Source organism: Halichoerus grypus, chromosome 12 (genome assembly GCF_964656455.1).
Source record: "Halichoerus grypus chromosome 12, mHalGry1.hap1.1, whole genome shotgun sequence".
NCBI classification, from domain to species: Eukaryota; Metazoa; Chordata; class Mammalia; order Carnivora; family Phocidae; genus Halichoerus; species Halichoerus grypus.
Window position 1 is genome coordinate 60,136,368 of NC_135723.1, and position 19,290 is coordinate 60,155,657.

At 39.9% G+C, this 19,290-nt stretch overlaps 1 protein-coding gene across 5 annotated transcripts in view; it reads left to right on the forward strand.

Moving 5' to 3' along the window:
• CREB5 (cAMP responsive element binding protein 5) overlaps positions 1–19,290 on the forward strand; it is a 389,578-nt gene that overhangs the window by 271,866 nt on the left and 98,422 nt on the right. The window lies entirely within an intron of this gene.

Consider the following 19,290-nt stretch of genomic DNA (forward strand, 5'->3'; position numbering starts at 1 on the left):
GATGTGTGAGCAGGCAGACATGTGAGGACATTTATTTATGTCATTGTGTCTGCTTTTTCCTTGCCTCCTAAATTCAGCAGGTTCCTGATTTTTAACACAGCTCAACTCATTTGGTTTACAGCTGGTAAAATACAATTTTCTGGTTCTCAGAAAGAAAGGCTTTTCAGACTTATAAAAAGAGAAGCTCATAAGACTTCTTGAACATCAAATAGCTCTTACAAAACACCATTTTGATGAGTTAAGTGTAAATGAATCAGAAACATACGGATTAAATTTCCCTTGAAAGACACATGGGTTTAAGAATTAAGGGGGGAAAGTGCTTGGCAAGATGGATTTCAGGTTTTTGCCAAACCTCAAAATGTTTGAAAAATGGTTTGAGACGTTTTTACTGAACGCAAAATGCCACGGAGTTCACCCATCCCAGACATAATAGCGAATCTTTTTGACAACAACTTTATGACAAGAAAAAGGGCCCGTGGGGCTTAGCCATTTTCTTAGTTCTCCTTCAATAACCTCCCACCCCACCCCCACCAAAAAAAAAAAAAAAAAAAAAAGGCATTTATGGGGCTAAGAGAACTGTCTGATTGACAAACTAAAGTTTCAAGTCAGGCAATTACCAGAAAATAGCCCTACAACTAAAAAATACTTGGATTTTTCCCCCTATACTACCCAAAGTCAATTATACCATTTTCTAAATGGAATAATACACTCTAGGGATATGCAGTATTTGATATATTTTATTCATTGGTGTCTAGAGCAGTGCACGGTTATTCTAGTCATTTGTCTGACAGTATAATTCCAGCTTCTTTGGAGAGGGGAGAAAGCCCACTAAAAGCAAACAGATTGAAGGGAAATAGCCATTGGTTTATTAAAAGAGCCACAGTGTGGAAATGCTGTATATTATAGAGGCAGGGCATTGGTTGAGGTTTTCAAGTTGCAGGGAATTGTCTTGGAAACTTGAATTCTGTTACAGCTTCTTTATTTGATAAGCTGTTTTAGAGCTTCTCCACAACTTCAGAATCCTTGCTGGCATGAGGAAACTCAGGAGCAACAGATTAAGGACCCAGGGATTGATCTGGGGAGAGTTGTACATCTTACAGATGAAATGGCCTCCAATTATCTTTTACTAGCTCTTACTACTAGCTAGTCAAAAGCCCGCTGACACTTTTACAGCCTCATTTTTCATATGCAAAAGCTCAGAAGGAGTGGGTTTTGAAGGAGCTGCAAGAAAGTGAGAGCAAGAATCTGGATGGGAAGGCGTGGGCCGGGCCACCCACTCTCTGAAGCTACCTTGTCTCATGCCCTTATTTCCTCTTCATAGTTAAGCAGGATCACCAAGGTTTGCTTGCCTGCTTCCTTCCTTCCTTCCTTTCTTCCTTCCTTTCTTTCCTTTGAAAGAAAGGGTGCATTCAGTGACTGCCAATATCGATTTAGAAACGAAACGACAACAATGTACTTTTCAAAAGGTTTCAAGTTATGTAGACCAAAAAAACCCACCAAAAAAACCAAAACCAAAACCAAAACCAAACAAACCCTATCTTTAAATCTATATGTTTTAACTCTATGCTGGAAGTAATGGGCAGATCTATTATTTTGTTAGTGCAGCATCTGACACAGTGCTTTGAGGTAGGACCTTCCTCCCTAGGAACCAAAATTAATTTGTTGAAAGAAGAGTACCCAAACGGGAGAGTAAAAGTCACAAAAAACACAGAAAACTACTTTCAGCACCTCTGATGAAAATGCTACGTAAAAGTGATGGTTAAAATATGCATCCATTTCGTGCCCATCTATGTTTATTGAGCTCAAGGTAAGAAATGAAAACTAGAAATCTGGGAGAGAAAGCTCAAGTGATACCAAATTTCTGTCTTGGAAAAGGCTTCAGAATCAGAAAAACTAGGGCCAAATTCTAGCTACATTTTTACCTTTTCCAACGCAATTTAATGTAAGATAATAGGGCCAAGAAGGACTCCTTTGATTCTGAAAAATGCTGAGCCCCTGCCCAGAGTTCCCAGTACCTCCCTCCCACTTACCCAAACCTCCTTCTCCCCTTATTCCCCTGCTCCTTAGTTCAAAAAGGATCAAGTTGTGCAGTATAGCCTATCAAATGGTTCTCATAGTTTGTAACTCAGCCACCTACAGAAAATACTGGAAAGTCAGTGTAAAAAATTCTAAATATATGTAGTTCCCAATCTGGCCTTTACAAGGCGATCAGGCTGAGTGAACACACATCAGATAGCATGTATTTCTACGTAGGGATTGTTACCTTCCAAAGAGATTATTTTCATCTCATGTTAAGCTATGAGCCACAGTAATTATTTACTATCTTTTCGGCCTGTGTTGATGTACTTTAACAACCTGCCTTGCACAGATGGTTAACTCAGGCCGGAGCCCCTACCACCAATATCCCCCCCCACCGCAACACACACACGTGTGTGTACATGCAGTGCAGAGCTAACATCTCATCTTTCCTGAAGCAGTTCTCGCGTTTCCTCTTCCAGGACCTCTCCCCCCACCAAGCCCCCATGGTATTAGATATCATTGGGGGAGGGGTTCTCCCATTACACCCCTGCCCTGACTTCCATGCCTTGTCTGTTTCTCTTAATAGATGATGAATTTCTTAAGGGCAGGGATGATCTTTTATTCACTCCCAGCCCCCATTCCCGAAACATAGCAGGAGCTGAGTAAATGTTTAAAAAAATAAACTTAAAAAAATAATTTTAGTTGTGTTTCTGTTGGATCATATTTTTTATTGAAGCCACAGAAAGTAGGTGGGACTGAAATTGCCTTTCTGCAAGCCCTCTGGGTTCTTAGTTCTTGTAGAAAATGCAAGGAGTAAAGTGCAGTGTAGTTCTTGCCCAGAAGAGCTCCCTGCCTGATTTTAAATTTCTCCCCTAACCTATGTTTATTTTGATGGTCTTATTTATATCTATTTCCTTCCGACAAAAATAGAAGCTCAAAAAAGTGAATTTACCGCACAGGGATGATACCTCTGACTTGTGTGTGAGTTCACAGATGTAGTTAAGATGCTGCCCTGCGTGTGGATATCCAGCTAGATGCTCATTCTCTGAGTCATCTGACTTCCGAGTTTTCACTTTTTTAAGAGTATAATTAAGATAGGTTCCCAGGGATTAGAAAAAAAAAAAAAAAAAACAACAACCCATGAGTAAAGCAGACAGTCTATATGTTGAGACCCATATAAGGAGATCTGTGGGCACCTGACCAAATTGAGAGAAGCATTAAGAGCTATTCAAAACCTACTGAAATGTCAACACACTTTTGAAAAGGGTCCATTAGGGATGCAAATGTGTGGTTCCCTGATTATGATAAGCACGGGAAAGAAAACAGTGAAACCCATTAGGAGGTTTTGAGAACTTAGTTTTGAAGAGTGGGGAAAGCAACTCTAGTTTCTGCTAAGGGCTGGGCTTCATTTTTTTCTCCAGTCCTCCTCTCCATTCTGAACCAACAATTCTCATGATTTAAAGGACCCTAAAAATTCCTCCATTTTTGGATAAAGCCAATTAACTCATCTGTAAATGGGCCAACTTTGAAATTCCATCCATGTCAGATAAAATTCATTTTAATAAAATTCAGTTTCTGGATTGCATACTGTAACTTGTTTGTGTAAAGGATCTGACATCAGATGCTCACTTCAGGCTTTTGATGTCTTTTGATTTGTTCTTGCAAGGATTTTTCTTATAAAAGATCAATTGTAATTTAAAATCTATAATTCTTACTAGATAGTATTCTACAAATCAAGTCACACTAGGGGTGTATTTCTATTTAGTAACCATTAGGGCTTTTCTGTGAAAATAACTGATTCATCTAATCGGAAAGACACCTTTCATTCTGGCGGTCTTGTGTCATTCACACATGATGTCAAATGATATTCATAGTAATGGATAAATTGGGGCATAATTTTTGTGTAATCACTGTCAGTGTAAAAAAAAAGTAATTGATTTTTCCATCTTCCTTGATCTGGAAGGAATTGTATCAATTTCCAGGACGTCATAAAACAAAATATTTAAAGTATGTTTCAAATAATAATAAAAAAAGAAATACTTAACTTAATAAAGATGTGGAATTCATTTATGAAGAAAAACACTGGCTGTGAACCAATAGGCCAAAAAGTTTGCCAGAAGCCTGCAGTAGACAGTCATTCCTGTATGTCCGCTCTCTCCCCATCACTCCTGAGCCCACACCATATTAAGAAAATGAATTCTCTTCAGCCACACTGGACTTTGAAATCATTGATTTTGTTTACTTTGTTTTTGAGTAAAAAAACAGAAGATCTTTTTTCAGTGTTCTGCCTTATAAGGAAAGCAGTCCAAGGCACTTATAACTATAGTTCTTCATGCCCTGTTTTAACTAAAGAGGTTTTCTTGGCATATATATTCGATGCTTGGGAACCTTACATAAAAGTTATGGGTTTTGACCTTCTGGAGAGCCTCAACAATTGAAACCATCGGCAAAAATGGAAAACACTTAACTGTCATAAGAACAGTTGAATGCTTCAACATTGACCTAAAGCAAAAATTATAAGCCCTGGAATGGACATTTCCATTTGGCATTTTTGCTTTTGTGCTTTTCAAAAGAAATAGCCCCCAGCTTCAGAAAGGCAGAAAGATCTATTTACTAATAGCATGTAGGCAAATACCATGGTACTAACTTACGTTAGATCAATCCTCTTAACTTTTAGAACTCTTTTCAGCTATATTATGGTATTCTCCTTTCTTCTCCAGATTTTCCCAATGGGAAAAGAAATCAGAATGACTTTACCTCTGGCAATTAAAAGATATATAGTCCCTGCCATCAGGGAGGTAGGAGCATAATGATAATGATTAACTCTAAATAGGGGTGCCTGGGTGGCTCAGTTGGTTAAGTGTCCAACTCTTGATTTTGGCTGAGATCATGATCTCAGGGTCCTGAGATTGAGAGCCCTGCATTGGGTTCTGTGCTCAGTGGGGAGTCTGCTTCCCTCCCTCTCCCTCTGCCCCTCTCCCCGTTCTCTTTCTCTCTCTCAAATAAATAAATAAATCTTTTTTTAAAAAAAAGATGGACACTAAATAATAATCATATCTATAAACATATTTTTAGACATTGCATGAAGGAAAAGCACACAGAGCTACAAGACCCTCTAAATTAGAGGCACCTCTGATTTGGGGTCAGAGAACATTTTAAGAGAGTGATGTTTAAACTGAGACCTAAGGATGAATAAGAGCTGGTCAGCAGAAGAGCAGATGCCTCACCTTTCCAGGCAAAGGCAATAGGATGTATTAAGGCCCTGGGGTGGGAAAGAGCTTTGCACATCCTAGGGAGTGAATGAATGCCAGGGTGGGTGAAGCACATCAAGTCAGATTAGAAAGTAGTACTATAGACATCAAGAGGTAGAACATTTAAGAGATGATTTTATTAAATTCCAAATGCTGAGGAAAGCCATGGAAAAATGTTGAGTAGGGAAACGTCATGATTAGATCATTGGTTTATGGAGATCGTTCTGGCTATAATGCAGAGGCTGGATTGGAGAGGAGTGAAACTGAAGGTAGAAATTGCTGGAAAAACCAAGTGAGAGAACATAATGTTTTGGACTAGGATCTTGGTAGTGGGGATGGAGCCAAGTGGATGGATTCCAGGTCTATTTTGGGGGTGGAATAGATAGAACTTAGTGAATGATTGGAAGTAGATGAGGGATGTCAAAGTTAATGCCTAGATTCCACTAATTCACTGCTATCAAATGTATTTAAAGAAATATAGGACACTTTCTAAAGAAAAGGAGGCAAATAAAAGGAGGCACTGTATTACTCAGGGTTCTCCAGAGAAAAAGAACCAATAGGATATGGAATATATATATATATATATATATAATGTTAAAAATATATAAAATTTATTATATTATAATATATAATCGTATATGATTTATTATAAGGAATTGGCTCATGCCAATTATGGAGGCTGAGATGTCCTACTATCTGCTGTCTGATAGCTGGAGTCCTAGGAAAGCCAGTGAGTGAAACAAATTTCAGGCCAAGTCCAAAAGCCTGAGAACCAAGAGTACTGATGGTATAAATTCCAGTCCAGGGGCAGGAGAAGGCTGATGTTCCAGCTCAATCAGACAGAGAGAAAGAGAAAGAGGGAGAATTCAACCTTTCTCCTTTTTAAAAAAATTCTATTTAGAACCTCAATAGGTTGGGTGATGCCTACATCACTTTGGATGATGCCCACTCACCCCTCTGGCAGGGGTGGTGGTAATCTGCTTTACTCAGTTCACCCATTCAAATGCTGATCTCTTCCAGAAATACCTTCACCTAGAAATGGTGTTTAACCAGCTATCTGTGTATGCCATGGCCCAGTCAAGCAGACCCATAAAATTAACGATCCCAGGCACCACGGACACGATCAGCCATAGGGCTTAACATAAGCACTTAGGGAATGTTATCCTAGCTCTTTAGCAGGTAGGGCAAGGTAGCATTTACTACTCAATAGTGAAAATGTTTTTCCTGGCAGCTCTCAGACTTGGAGGACTTTTGTCATTCTCAGAATGCCCAATTTTTTCCCAATCCCAATGGGCCTGATGGCACCCCACTGAACAGACAGAACTGCTTATTTGAGGACCTGACCTACCTCTCCTGAAGAATGTGATTCTATTTAATAATAAGTGACTAACTCTGGTGCACAAAGGAGTGAAACCTTTATTTTATGCTATTAAAAGGATCATTGTTCATGTGTGAGAATAAACTACCCCCCTCTCTTACCCTTCAGCACGCCTGGTTCATGCCCTACTTGGCTAAATGTTACAGGTACTCAGTGATCTTTGGAACCTGCCTTTTGTTCAAGGAAAGGGAATGTCCAAGAGAGGCCAGTGACAAATTACCCATTTGTCCCCACCTTTGAGAAAAACTCACCCCCTACTGAAGTTTGGGCCTCTCCATAAGTCAGCTTACCCACTCTTGATCATACCCAATTATATAAACTTTAGAGTGGGAAAGGTCCTTGAAGATCATTGGCTAAGCCACCTTATTTTATACATGAAGGAACAGAAACTCTGAGAAGGTCTTGAGAACACAGCCCAGGATCACCATGCACACCAGTGGCTGAGGCAGGGCCATGTTTGCTGGGGTATTAGGATTCAAAGCCATACCATGAAGGGCTCGGTTACTTCACTGAATCTTTTTATGATCTTCAGATCGACACATTCTCTTCTGATGAGTGGCTGATATTCAGAGGCCTGAAGAGAAACCAGACTTTCGTCACAGACCAGTGAAGGGATTTCTTGGGGAACAGTCAACTATGAGCAAACATAATATGCCACATATCCTATAAATGTACTGTCATTCACATACAATTTCTATTTCTAGTCAGGCTTATTGTCGATAGCTAAAATTGACATTTACTGTGACCATAACCCTACCACAAATTAAAATCAGATCCCAAGTCCCTCTGGGGAAGATGTTTATTAAGCTGTAGGAAGACATCTGATATGATACCAAATTACATTTTAAACTTGAAACCCCAAATACCACATTTGTTTGGAAGTAGGAATAGGGCTGTCTGGGGAATAATACGGGAAACTGAGCAAGTCACTCTTTTTGGCAAATGCAAGGCCACCAAGGAAGGGAAAAGTGCCTTAGAAGAGATGCTTTATGTATAAACCCCTGTATGTTTAAGCCTAAGCAAAATTTCCTTTTTTGAACTAAATGAACTAAAAAGGAAAATAAGTCCTTTAAAACTTTATGCATTTAAAGAACAGACATGGAATTTCCAATTATACCTATAAATACACCAAGAGGGGGTTGAAAGAATTACCATAATAAAGCAAGTCTATCAAAACACAAATCTGCACTCCAAGGTTTGACCAGGCTGGTACAGATAAAAATGTGTTTGGAACCTAACGTCTGTTTATCACTTTTGCCTCTTAGCATGTAGATATCTGGGGGTGTTTGTGGATAGTGGGTATGTTTATACACATAGCATGGCCACTGTCTTAACCTCAGAACGTAATAATGGAACCGACTCTGTCCACAGGGAAGCTATACGCAATGGCTTCTTTGCTTGTGTGTCCAGCCCACGAGTAGCTTTGAAAATTACAAAGCCCTTTGAGATCCTTGGATGCAAAGTGCAAAGTAAATGCCAAGTATCATTATTATGAACTTTATTGCTATTATTTTATTAAGTGTTTGAGATTAATATCAATTTAGCTCATGATAAGTGCTGCTGCAAAGTAGGAGAACTTGAAAGGTAGCTCAGGAAATGTTGCTCAAGGAGGATACAAGTTTCCTAGAAACTCTGCCCCTCCCCCCACCCCCTTGCTCAAGTCAACTGTCCCTTCAGGATAGTGTTTCAAGTTATCATGACCCTTAATAAGAAGCCTGTCATGGATGTGTCATTGGGGTACTACTGCTGGGAAATGAGAGACCATGTACAGTGAGGTAACCTCATTAAGTCATTCAACAAACCTCTACAAGGCTCCTATTATGTGCTAAGCTTTGTGTTTTGTGATACTCTCTCTCCAGTCTGGTGGAGATATTAGTACATGCTGTGAGAACACAGAGCAGGGATCAGCTTGGCCTGGAGAAATCAGAGCAGGTTTTCCTGAGAAGATGATGCATCACAAGATACCAGGTCTCACAGTGATAGTAAAGACACTCAGATCCCTCAGAGAGGCTGGACATTTCTGGGTCTTTTTTCCAAACTACTTCACCCTAAAATTGAGAACCATATCATTTTACTTTGTACTGTAAAATGACACTAGCAATAATTTTATCTTCTAAAATAGATTAATCATCTCTTGAATAGAATATACATCGATCATCTTCCAGGGGCCAAACACATACAAGATATTATCTCATATATGATTATCAAAGCACCCTCACACCATACTTAGGAAGTGGGCAGTATAACCCTGTCTTTGCTGATGAGAAAACAGAGAAGTTAGAGGACTTGTACAGATCACACACTCATGGGCCGTGATGGGGCCAGCAGGCGGCCCGAAGCCTGTGCCTTGTCAGCCACACAAGGCTGCTTTATTCGATTTACTGGTTAATGATGGCAGCCAGCCTTATCTCTATCATTTCTGTCAGCCACTCTGACTGGAATAAGTGAAAATAATAGACCTAATTTAGGACTAGGAGAAGTCTGCCAGTTCCTCGTCCTCCTCCCTAGAAACCCTGCCAGACGGGGACGAATCTATTTTTTAAGAGCCTAATAAGAGGAAATTCCAAAACTTCAGTAAGCCATTTAATTGTTTTACACTATTCGTTCTTGGGAGATACTCTTTCTTCTAACGTAAATCCCACGTGTTGCTGTTTTACTACAGTTATTATTCTGCTTTGGTTGGCTTTGAGAGTAACTGGTCACCATTCTCTGAATATAGTAATTTGGAAACTTGAAGCCTGCTCTCGTCATCTCCCGGTCTTGTTGCTTTTGCTTTTCCATTTGGGTTTTCCCTTCTGGCCTTTCAATATTTCTCCGTGCGTCTTCGGAGCCTTCTCCAAGTTCTCTACCCCTCCCCCGACCCCTTCCCTCCCCCCTGCCCACATCGTGTTCAGCCCTGCCTGACAAGGCTTTCTTTAGGCTCTCACACCCTCTCCTACAGTTTCTGGTTATTTGATTACAGCCACGGTTTAGAGTTGGCGGCTGTCTGTCAGGATGTAACCCCGTGAGGAGTTTGCTGAGCCTTGAAGCAATGCCTCTTTCCTTGTTGTGTTTCCTTGGAGGACAAGTTACCGTCTCAGCACTGGGCGTCACTTTATCATTAAGAACAGAACCTGAGGAATCGGGCTTTTAGCAGCCTGTGTCCCTCCTGCCTGTGGTCACAGCCGGCCTAAGCCCCTCCTCCTGCATCACTGACACATCCCCTCTCCTGCCAGTGGAGCTAATAGTTTCTAGCGCCTCCTCCTAAGGAGCTGAAATAATCCTGGCAAGTGGCTGGGTGGAGAGTGTTATAAATTGGGTCTCCCGGGACAGGTACTTGAAGACTGTCTAAGAGACCCTGCCTTGAGCTTCAGGAAGAGGTTAGGTAAAGGCATTAGTGGGGGTGACCTAGGAGGGAGAACCTGCAAAGTGCAAGGATGAGTAGAGGTTGTCCAGATGATCTTTTCTAGAGCCCTTCTGTTTTTGCTGAAGTCTTTTGCAATTGGAGCTTTTGTCCTTCAGCTGCAAAACGATGCCGTATATTTGGATCATAGGTATGGGCGACTTACAGGGTGTGGAGTCCACCATGACGTACTCATTAAAAGATGATAACTGACAAGCCGCGAGTCCAGAAGAAAGCAAAACAGAATTGCTGACTTAAGAGGTGGGGTGGGGGTGGGTGTTTGTAAGCTCAGGGAGCTCTGCCCCTACAGAACATCCAGACAAGTGTGTTAGTGAATGTTTCCATGAATTATTCATTGATGGTGAATGAATGCAAGCAGCAATCACATGTAAATGACAAGGCTCATAATCAGGGGGCTCCTTATTTGTCCTTATGAAGCAAGGAGGAAGCTTATTAACGACTTAGAAACAGGAAGAAATTTTACTTAGAGATACATCTCTATAAAGAAAAAATTTTCCCCAGCCAATCAGATGTATATCATTTATTTGAGACTGCATTCAAAATCGTCGTTTATTTCATGTCTTTTGATCTGCATTTACTTGCCTTTTCTAAGTGTAACTTTATGAATAATTGATGCAACTGAGAAGTTATTGGCTAATTGAAAAGCCATCTCGTCATGTCTTTGAGCCTGACCCATGGCGAAAGCCAAACTGTTCAGGCATTTAGGGTCTTTTATAAAGGGTCTTTTAAAAGAGCCGTTAGCTCTTTACAAGGAAAAAATATCAGATTTTGAAAACGGATTTTTTTTTTTTTTTTTGGTGACAACAGTACATCAGAAACCAATCCAACCGTGTTTTTGGTTAACTTAAATGAATCAGGCTGACTGCATGACTAATTCAGATTAATGGTGCAGAAATCAGTCATTAAAGAGGGGGAGAAAAAGAGATTGATTTAATAGTCTTAACAGAATGGCCATAAATTTACATCTCCCTTTCTATTCCTGCTCTCTCTGTTTAAAACACTTGAAAGCGCTCGTAAACATCTCCTGTGCCTGAGTAGATACAGTGTATATGCTGTAAAACCCAGCACAGGCTCCAGCAGGATGCAGCTCTGTCAGCCGTACCACATTTTATGACTACCACTGGCTCTCCCGCAGCCGGGCTTTTATTTAAAGAAAAAGAAGTTACATTTCCAAGATATCAGATACTACATCTATAAAATCAAAGCAGCAGTAGTATAGAATTGATAAAAAGGAGGCCTAAATTTATCTTGCGTGCTAAATTTAATTTCCAGCACCCCTGGTGATAATGATTACAAAAGTGTTCTTGTCAATATCGATAAGTCAGTGCAAAGCAGAAACGAGATGTTTAGTTGGCCGTGCTGTGGGTGTAACTGGTACCTCCGAGCCCAGAGCTCTGAACGTTATAAAGTACAGCCTTATTGCAGGGCAGGCATCCAATTTTTAAAACAGTATATAGATTGGAGACAGATGAGTGTTCCTGAATTGTTCTTGGCCTTTTCTTATGAAATGCCTAGAATATAATTTCAAATGGAAATTAATTTAATCGATGCAAAAACAAATGGGTCTAGAACTCATCAGAAAGCTTGTGTTTAATCTAAGGGGCACTGCTAAAAATACAGATTATCTTGGGGGTAAGCATTTATGCTTTTCAAGAACAGAAATGGTTATATTAGGCTGTTAAGGTAAATTGGAGTTTCACTTATGACTTGTAGATCAATTAAGTTCTTCTCATTAGTTACTAGCAAAGATAATTTATTGAACCCTGTTCTTGCAATGTCTTTTGCCAATTGAAGAGATCCTCGATATCTCTGTTCTTATGAATTCAAGAAGTATTTATTGACACCTGCTAGGTACCATGCACTTCCTCACATTTCTAAAGTATCTGCATTACTAAAAACAGAGCAGACACAATCTCTCACGCAGTTTATTGTCTAGTTGGGAGCAGAGGCATTTTAAAAAATCACTCAAAATCGTTGAAGAATTATAACTGGGGAGCTGAGGTAGTAAACTCCAAGAGATCATGAAACACATCTATTTTGTTTTTCATCATATTGTCACAAATTGTGAATTTGTAAATGAATTGTTAGGCAAATGACCTAACTTGCCAAACTGCTTTTCCACTCTGAAATGAGTGTGTACAGAGCCTGACTTGTATTAGATGCTTAATTTGATTTTTGATTTATTCATTGATTGAATAAATGGTGAGAAAGTGTTACTAGGAAGAATGCAGGGTGAGAGCGCTCCAGAAAAGGCCCTGACCTGGTGTGGTTGCCCAGAGAAGGTGGTAAGGATTACTTACATTCAAGGCTGTGGCAGAAAGGAAGGTGGCGATGCTATGAAGCTTGAAGGAGGTCAGCGATGGCACTGGTGTGGGGCCCAGGGCCATGAGCTAGGCAGCAGTGAGGGGCCACATGGTGTGATGGCCTTGGAGCCATGTCAAGTTCTGTCACAAGGAGCCAAGCTTTCTGGTATCTCTGATGAGCTAGAGAATTTGCTCTTTTTCATTAGGCTGTTTTACTAGCTTTTTAGGAAGGATGGGGCGAGGATACAGATACAAAGGCAAATTCTCTCCCCAGACACCCAATTGTCTGTGTCATCAAAGGAAAGGTGGTGGCGGAGGGGAGGAAGGGGGGAGGGATACAAATCATGCAGGAAGGTCCCAGATCTTTACCAGAGGTCCTCCCTTGAGCCTAAGAAAGCTCTGAAATGAAAAATACATATTTTAATTGAATTCTGCTGATATTTTGGTGCCTTTTCTCAGGCTAAATATTTCTACTCCTTTGTCTCAAATTCCTCTTTTGTTAAAAGGGGAAATATTGTATTTGCCATCCAAATTTAGGAGCTTGGCAGTGAGACTTGGTGCAGAGCATGAGCTCATTCAAAAAAAGATACGGGTAATATGATGTCTTTTAAAATATGGGCCAGATAGCTGTCTTGTTTTCCCAATTATTGCTTCTGTTGGATTTTTGTCATTGTTTTCAGGGAAAACAAGATACTGAGAACCGATCTCTGGGGAACTAGTTTGGTTCCATTTTGAGGAAATATTTTCAAAGATCCTTTCTGAGAAATAGTGTGAATCATTTTGAAATTCTGTAAAATTGTGGGTGAGAGGAGTCCATTTGCCTCTGCAGAAGGGTTTGGGAATCTAAAGTTGATGGGTTTTTGTTTTTGTTTTTTTTAATATTTTATTTATTTATTTGACAGAGAGAGACACAGCCAGAGAAGGAACACAAGCAGGGGGGAGTGGGAGAGGGAGAAGCAGGCTTTCTGCCGAGCAGGGACCCTGATGTGGGGCTCGATCCCAGGACTCTGGGATCATGACCGGAGCCAAAGGCAGACGCTTAACGACTGAGCCACCCAGGCGCCCCTAAAGTTGATGGGTTTTTAAAGAAATATCTCATATATACAGGAAGTTTGGGACATTTTTATAGGCATTCCGTTAGGCTGTGGTTCTTTAATTAAAGTGAAGGATTGGTGTTAAGATCCCAGCCTTAAGCCCCAGTTCCTTGATTGTAGTGATTAATCTCTTGTTTGGTCTGGGTTTCAGAAGAATAATAACAAAAACAACTAATTTTATTGAACATATTCAGTATGTAGTTGACCCTTGAACAGCATGGGTTTGAACTACACAAGTCCATTTATATGCGGATGTTTTTCAATAAATACAGTACAGTGCTGTAAATGTATATCTCTTCCTTATGATTTTCCTAACATTTTCTTTTCCCTAGCTTACTTTACTGAAAGAACATAGTCTATAATATATATAACATACAAAATATGTGTAAATAGATTGTTCATATTATCAGCAAGGCTTCCGGTCAATAGTAGGCTACTAGTAGTTAATTTTGGGGAGACTCAAGTTACACGTAGATTTTTGACTACACAGGGAGTCTGGGTTCCTAATGCCTGTGTTGTTCAAGGGTCAACTGTATTTAATACGTAGTAACTCATTTAAGGCCATGAGATAAATATCTCTATCATCCCATTTTATAGAAAACTGAGGCACAGAGAGGCCAAGTAATTTGCCCAAGGTCACACAGCTAGTAAGTGTCAGAGTTGGGATTCCAACCTAGGCAGACCATCTTCTGAGCCCATGTCCTTTACTACCCCATTTTACAATGTAATTATCACCCATGGAAGAAATTAACTATACTATCTTTCCGTTTCACATTCTACTTGATTATCCTGCAGTTTGCTTTCTTTCTTTTTCTTTTTTTTTTTAAAGATTTTATTTATTTATTTGACAGAGAGAGACAAAGCGAAAGAAGGAACACAAGCAGGGGGAGTGGGAGAGGGAGAAGCAGGCTTCCCGCCGAGCAGGGAGCCTGATGCAGGGCTCGATCCCAGGACCCTGAGATCATGACCTGAGCCGAAGGCAGACGCTTAACGACTGAGCCACCCAGGCGCCCCTGCAGTTTTCTTTCTTTACAAAAATAGGAATTTTTGAATTCCACTTCGGAGAAGAATGATAGAATAAGCATTTCTCATTACAAACAGTCTTCTCTTAACATTTAAGAGTCTGTATTCCCCTCTTTAGTTCTTCAGTCTCCCCATCCTAGACAGAAACTAGTGTGCCAGGTTAGGCCACAATAGTTCATTTAAGAAGGTGAAAAGAAAGCACACTTCTCTTTATAAGCAAATACAATGATAGTGGGCAATCCTCTTTCTCTAGTCTGTGTGTGAAATTATGTTACATGTAAATGAGGAAAAGGTGTGGACCCCCTGGGATGTATCAAGTCCTTTTTAGCAACTTCTCTTGCTTTTTAGAGACACTTTCTATTTGCGGTTTATTCATATTTCAAGTGTATTTTTGACATTAAGAACTAAGTACTGTACTGACTCCGTTCCATTCAGTACAGACACTGACCCCCTACCATGTTGCAGGTGCTGGGTGAAGCACTGTGGATTCATCAATGAGCCATGAAGAATACCCCAATCATAATAGAACATACAGTCTCATGAGGTTACAAACATCTCATTTTCAAGTTCTAGAATCTGAATTTTAGAGCTTCAGGGCATTTCCAGATGGCCTATAGTCTGATCCATTCATTAAACAGATGATGAAATGGAGAGCCCCACAGTGAAGAAAGTCTCTCCCCCAGAGTCAGAAACTCTAATCGCAGTGGCATCTGGATCCTCTGCTCCCTGCCCACTCTTCTTTCCATTTTATTGCTTTGAAGCTTTTCATATTATTCTGCACACACCAAGTCCCTCCGAGTCCTTTTTGTTGTTATTTATTACCTGCTCACGATTTCTTAGATGTCTGTGGTTGGATTTTTTTTTTTTTTTTTAAGATTTTATTTATTTATCTGACAGAGAGACACAGCTAGAGAGGGAACACAAGAAGGAGGAGTGGGAGAGGGAGAAGCAGGCTTCCCGCCGAGCAGGGAGCCCTATGCGGGGCTCGATCCCAGGACCCTGGGATCATGACCTGAGCCGAAGGCAGACGCTTAACGACTGAGCCACCCAGGCGCCCCTGTGGTTGGATTTTGATGCTAACATTGATCTTCCAATTCTTTAACCTAATTTTTTTTCACTGCTTGCTTCTTCTCTTTACCTGACCACGTACCTGGCAGATGTATCTGTCTTGAGTTAAATAGGCAATCCGGGGTGCCATGGATCTTTTGAAGACCTGGGAAAGGAGAGCAGTCTGCAGTGACCCTCCTGAGACTTCCAAACAAAATCACTGGCCCCTCACTCCTTAAAAGATAGTTGGGCTTGTCCAAGGGCAAAGAGTAGCAGACACAGAGCTTGCTTTTCAGACACCCCTAGACTGGAAAACATCCTTTGGGGGTAAAAATGAGGACATAAAATCGCTCGCTGTGGTACCTTTCATTCTGTTAAGGACACTGAAAACACAGTCTGTCATCCTTGACATTTTAATTGAAAGAAAAGCTTACATAGATTTCAGCCGTAAGCAGTATGTTTATACAAGTGTATAAAGAGGAATAATCTGTCAAGTTGGAAAACTCTTAATGCTACGGGACTCAGTTTAGTAATTGAACAATCCAACATGAGCTCACACATCTTACCTTGTTCCATGCCTCAATAATTTTTAGTAGAAATACTTTACCTAGAGGCATATGGTTATTAAAAAGGAGGCTCGGCTTGCTCAAAGTCTGGAATTATTAGCTCATGGCAACAAGCCTGCACTGGAGAAAGACTGTTGGGTCTTTGTTTTCACAACTTTGCTGTGATTTGCCATCTTATTTTCAGAGTCTAACTGATGTGTTGTTTGGGAAGTTTTGGGTGTTTTTTTTTTAAAGGAAGAAAACATAATTTCACATGGATGAGAGACTTCTCGTGTTAGCAGTACTGCAGAATTTTACTGGTTCATTGCCAAGTCCAGGGAGCAGTGTGGATATCAAAGGAAATAGACCGTGAATTTATTTTAGTATAAAAAATCAATAATAACTTAGTTATGGGAGCCATCAAGGAATGATGGGGGAAGCCCTGTGTTGCAAGTTGAATATGAGCCCTGCTTCTTTTCATGACCCATATGACCTTGGGCACATTTAAATGTTTCTGAATTCAGCTTACTCTGAGTAAAATGGGGGTAATCTGACCTACCCAACACATGGCATTGCTTCAAGTCACATGAAGGTGAAATATTTTGAAAAATATGAAACTGTATAATTGTAATATAAAAAGTTTCAAGCAAGTGCAATGTGTTAATAATTATTTCTATATACACAAAGGGAATTAGATAATTAATGTAATTATTCCGATACCACTCTTGCTTCAATGACCAGAATATTCTGGACAAATGATTATTTATTGGGCCAAGCTACATAATTACCTCAATCTAACCCTTTGTATACCCAGCGATGAGTAGGAGTAGATTTTTTTTTCTTTCAGTTTTTGTAGTTTTAAAAGCCCAAACAAGAAGCATAGAAAATGCCTCAGTTTTGTTCCCAGCATGGGTTGGGAAAATTATTTATAGAATCTGTATAGGGCTGCCTGAGTGGCTCTGTCAGTTAAGTGTCCAACTCTTGATTTTGGCTCAGGTCATGATCTCAGGGTTCTTAGATCAAGCCCCGTGTCAGGCTCCACACTGAGTGTGGGGCCTGCTTAAGATTCTCTCTCCCTCTCCCTCTGCCCCTCCCTCCTGCATAGGCACATGCATGCGTGTGTGTGCACGCACTCTCTCTCTCTCAAAGAAATAAATGTAGATTCTGTGTAAAACAATAATTCAAAGTTATTCAGAATCCAAACATGCAGAGTTCTCAAATAGCCATCTCTCTTTCAAGTATATATTGTTAATTGGTTTGATTGCTATCATTAGGCAATTATTATAATTCCAAGGGAACTCAGTACCCTGAAAAGCTTTCTTAATTAATGAAGGAATGCTTTATATTTAAAAATCCGGTACATCTATGCATGGTGTGGAAGTAACTGACCTAATAAGAACATTGATTAAATGAAGCATACCATTCCCTAGCTACTCTATCCAGCTGGGAGTTTTCCCTAGTTGTATGAAGAATGAAAACTCATTTTAAATTTGATTACTTTTGCATCTCCATTCACATAAGCATTGTTTAATTGATTTCTTTTCTAAAAATGACTCATCAATAGAAACTGATCACCAAGATTATCATTAATATGTCATGTTGGAAACAAAATGTAAATGATGATAATATGCTGCCCTTTCTTTAGGAGGATGATATGGCCAGTCATCATTATAAAATGTTTTCAGTTGTCTTTTTTCACTTGTCCCTATCTATACCCAAAGCATTCCTCCTGGTGACTAGGGGAAAAGACATATGGTAGAAGGTTGTATGTATGTATGTTTAGATGTATCTATATGAATGCATGGATGTATGGATGTATGTGTGTACATCTCTCTGTCTGGATATCTGTAGACGAGTGGATGGATAGATGACTAACAACTATCTGTGGTGATGGTCTCAGTGAATCTTTCTCCTTATAAAACAGGGCAGTTCAGATTACTAACCTTGCACTTGGAGGAACTGACCATTATTAAAGATGACATACTTTGATATACAGCTATTTTCTTCCCAGCAAAGGTCACAAACAAAACATTAAGACTGGAGAATATAAAGCAAACCTTGTCTGTTGACAGAACCACATTTATACCTATCTGACTGGAGCCATCCACCTCTGAATGGGGTAGGCTTTAAGACCCAGTGAAGTACAACCTACTATAGAATTTTGGAGCAACCGGGAACTAGCGGTTTCCTAGAACTGTAAAAGGTGAAGGACCTTCAAAGACCGTACTAATCCTATTGTTAATCTATACTCCAGAGGGCCCCAGGGCACATGTCAAGAAATACCCATAACACGCATTTGCTTTTCTGAATACACTTTTTATTGTTACACGCTACTTCTGTTGGCCTCTCCATGTAACTATTCATACACACATTCTGTTCATAAAGCTGGATGTCATTTGTGGGCATCTACATGGAGTCTGGGTAAAAGTTTTATATTCTTTTATATTTTCATTTATATAACTTCCTGAACATATAAATATTGACTAATTTATGATTAATCCTTCTAAGATTCATGTGCCTGCGATAGCTAGCTCTGCCCAAAGGAGCTGTTAGGCAAAAAGGGTAGAAAACCTAATCTTTGAGATTTCAACAACAATGCAAAAGAGCATGTTGGCATTGTTCTCCCTGTTTCAATCCCCACTTTCTCCTCAAGTCAGTCACGGGAGGCACACAGCTCCAAAGAAGAGGCTTCTCATGCTACTCTGGATGGGACTGTCCTTCCCCGAAGCATAGAAAAGCACTGAACCACACAGGACATCTCTGTCTGCAATCATTACCCAGCAGTTAGCATGAAGGAATCTCTTTTTTTTTTTTTAAAGAAAATTCATTAATTCTGGAAGCAGTAACTTCATTTATGGCATTCAGGATAAGGTAGTTTAACATGGAAGACTCAGAGGTCCCTGCTGGGGGGGAGGGGATGTGTTTATTTATTTGTTTTGTTTTATTTGTTAAATCTTTAATTTAATGGTTTGACATTTATACAGCTCCCCAGAGCAAAAGCATCAGGAGATTGAGAATTTAGCTGAGGAGGTCACTTATTTGCCATTTTTCATAAACACAAATAATTTCCTTTTTCCCTCAGCCACACATTCCCTGGCTCATTAAATCAATTTAAAGTCCTAAAATTTTTTTTTTTCTCTGGCAAATTGAAGCAAAAGCTCAAACTATGTACTCCCCGGAGGAATGCTTGCCCAAGTTCTGCAGGTCAGGCCAAAATCAGTTTCTGT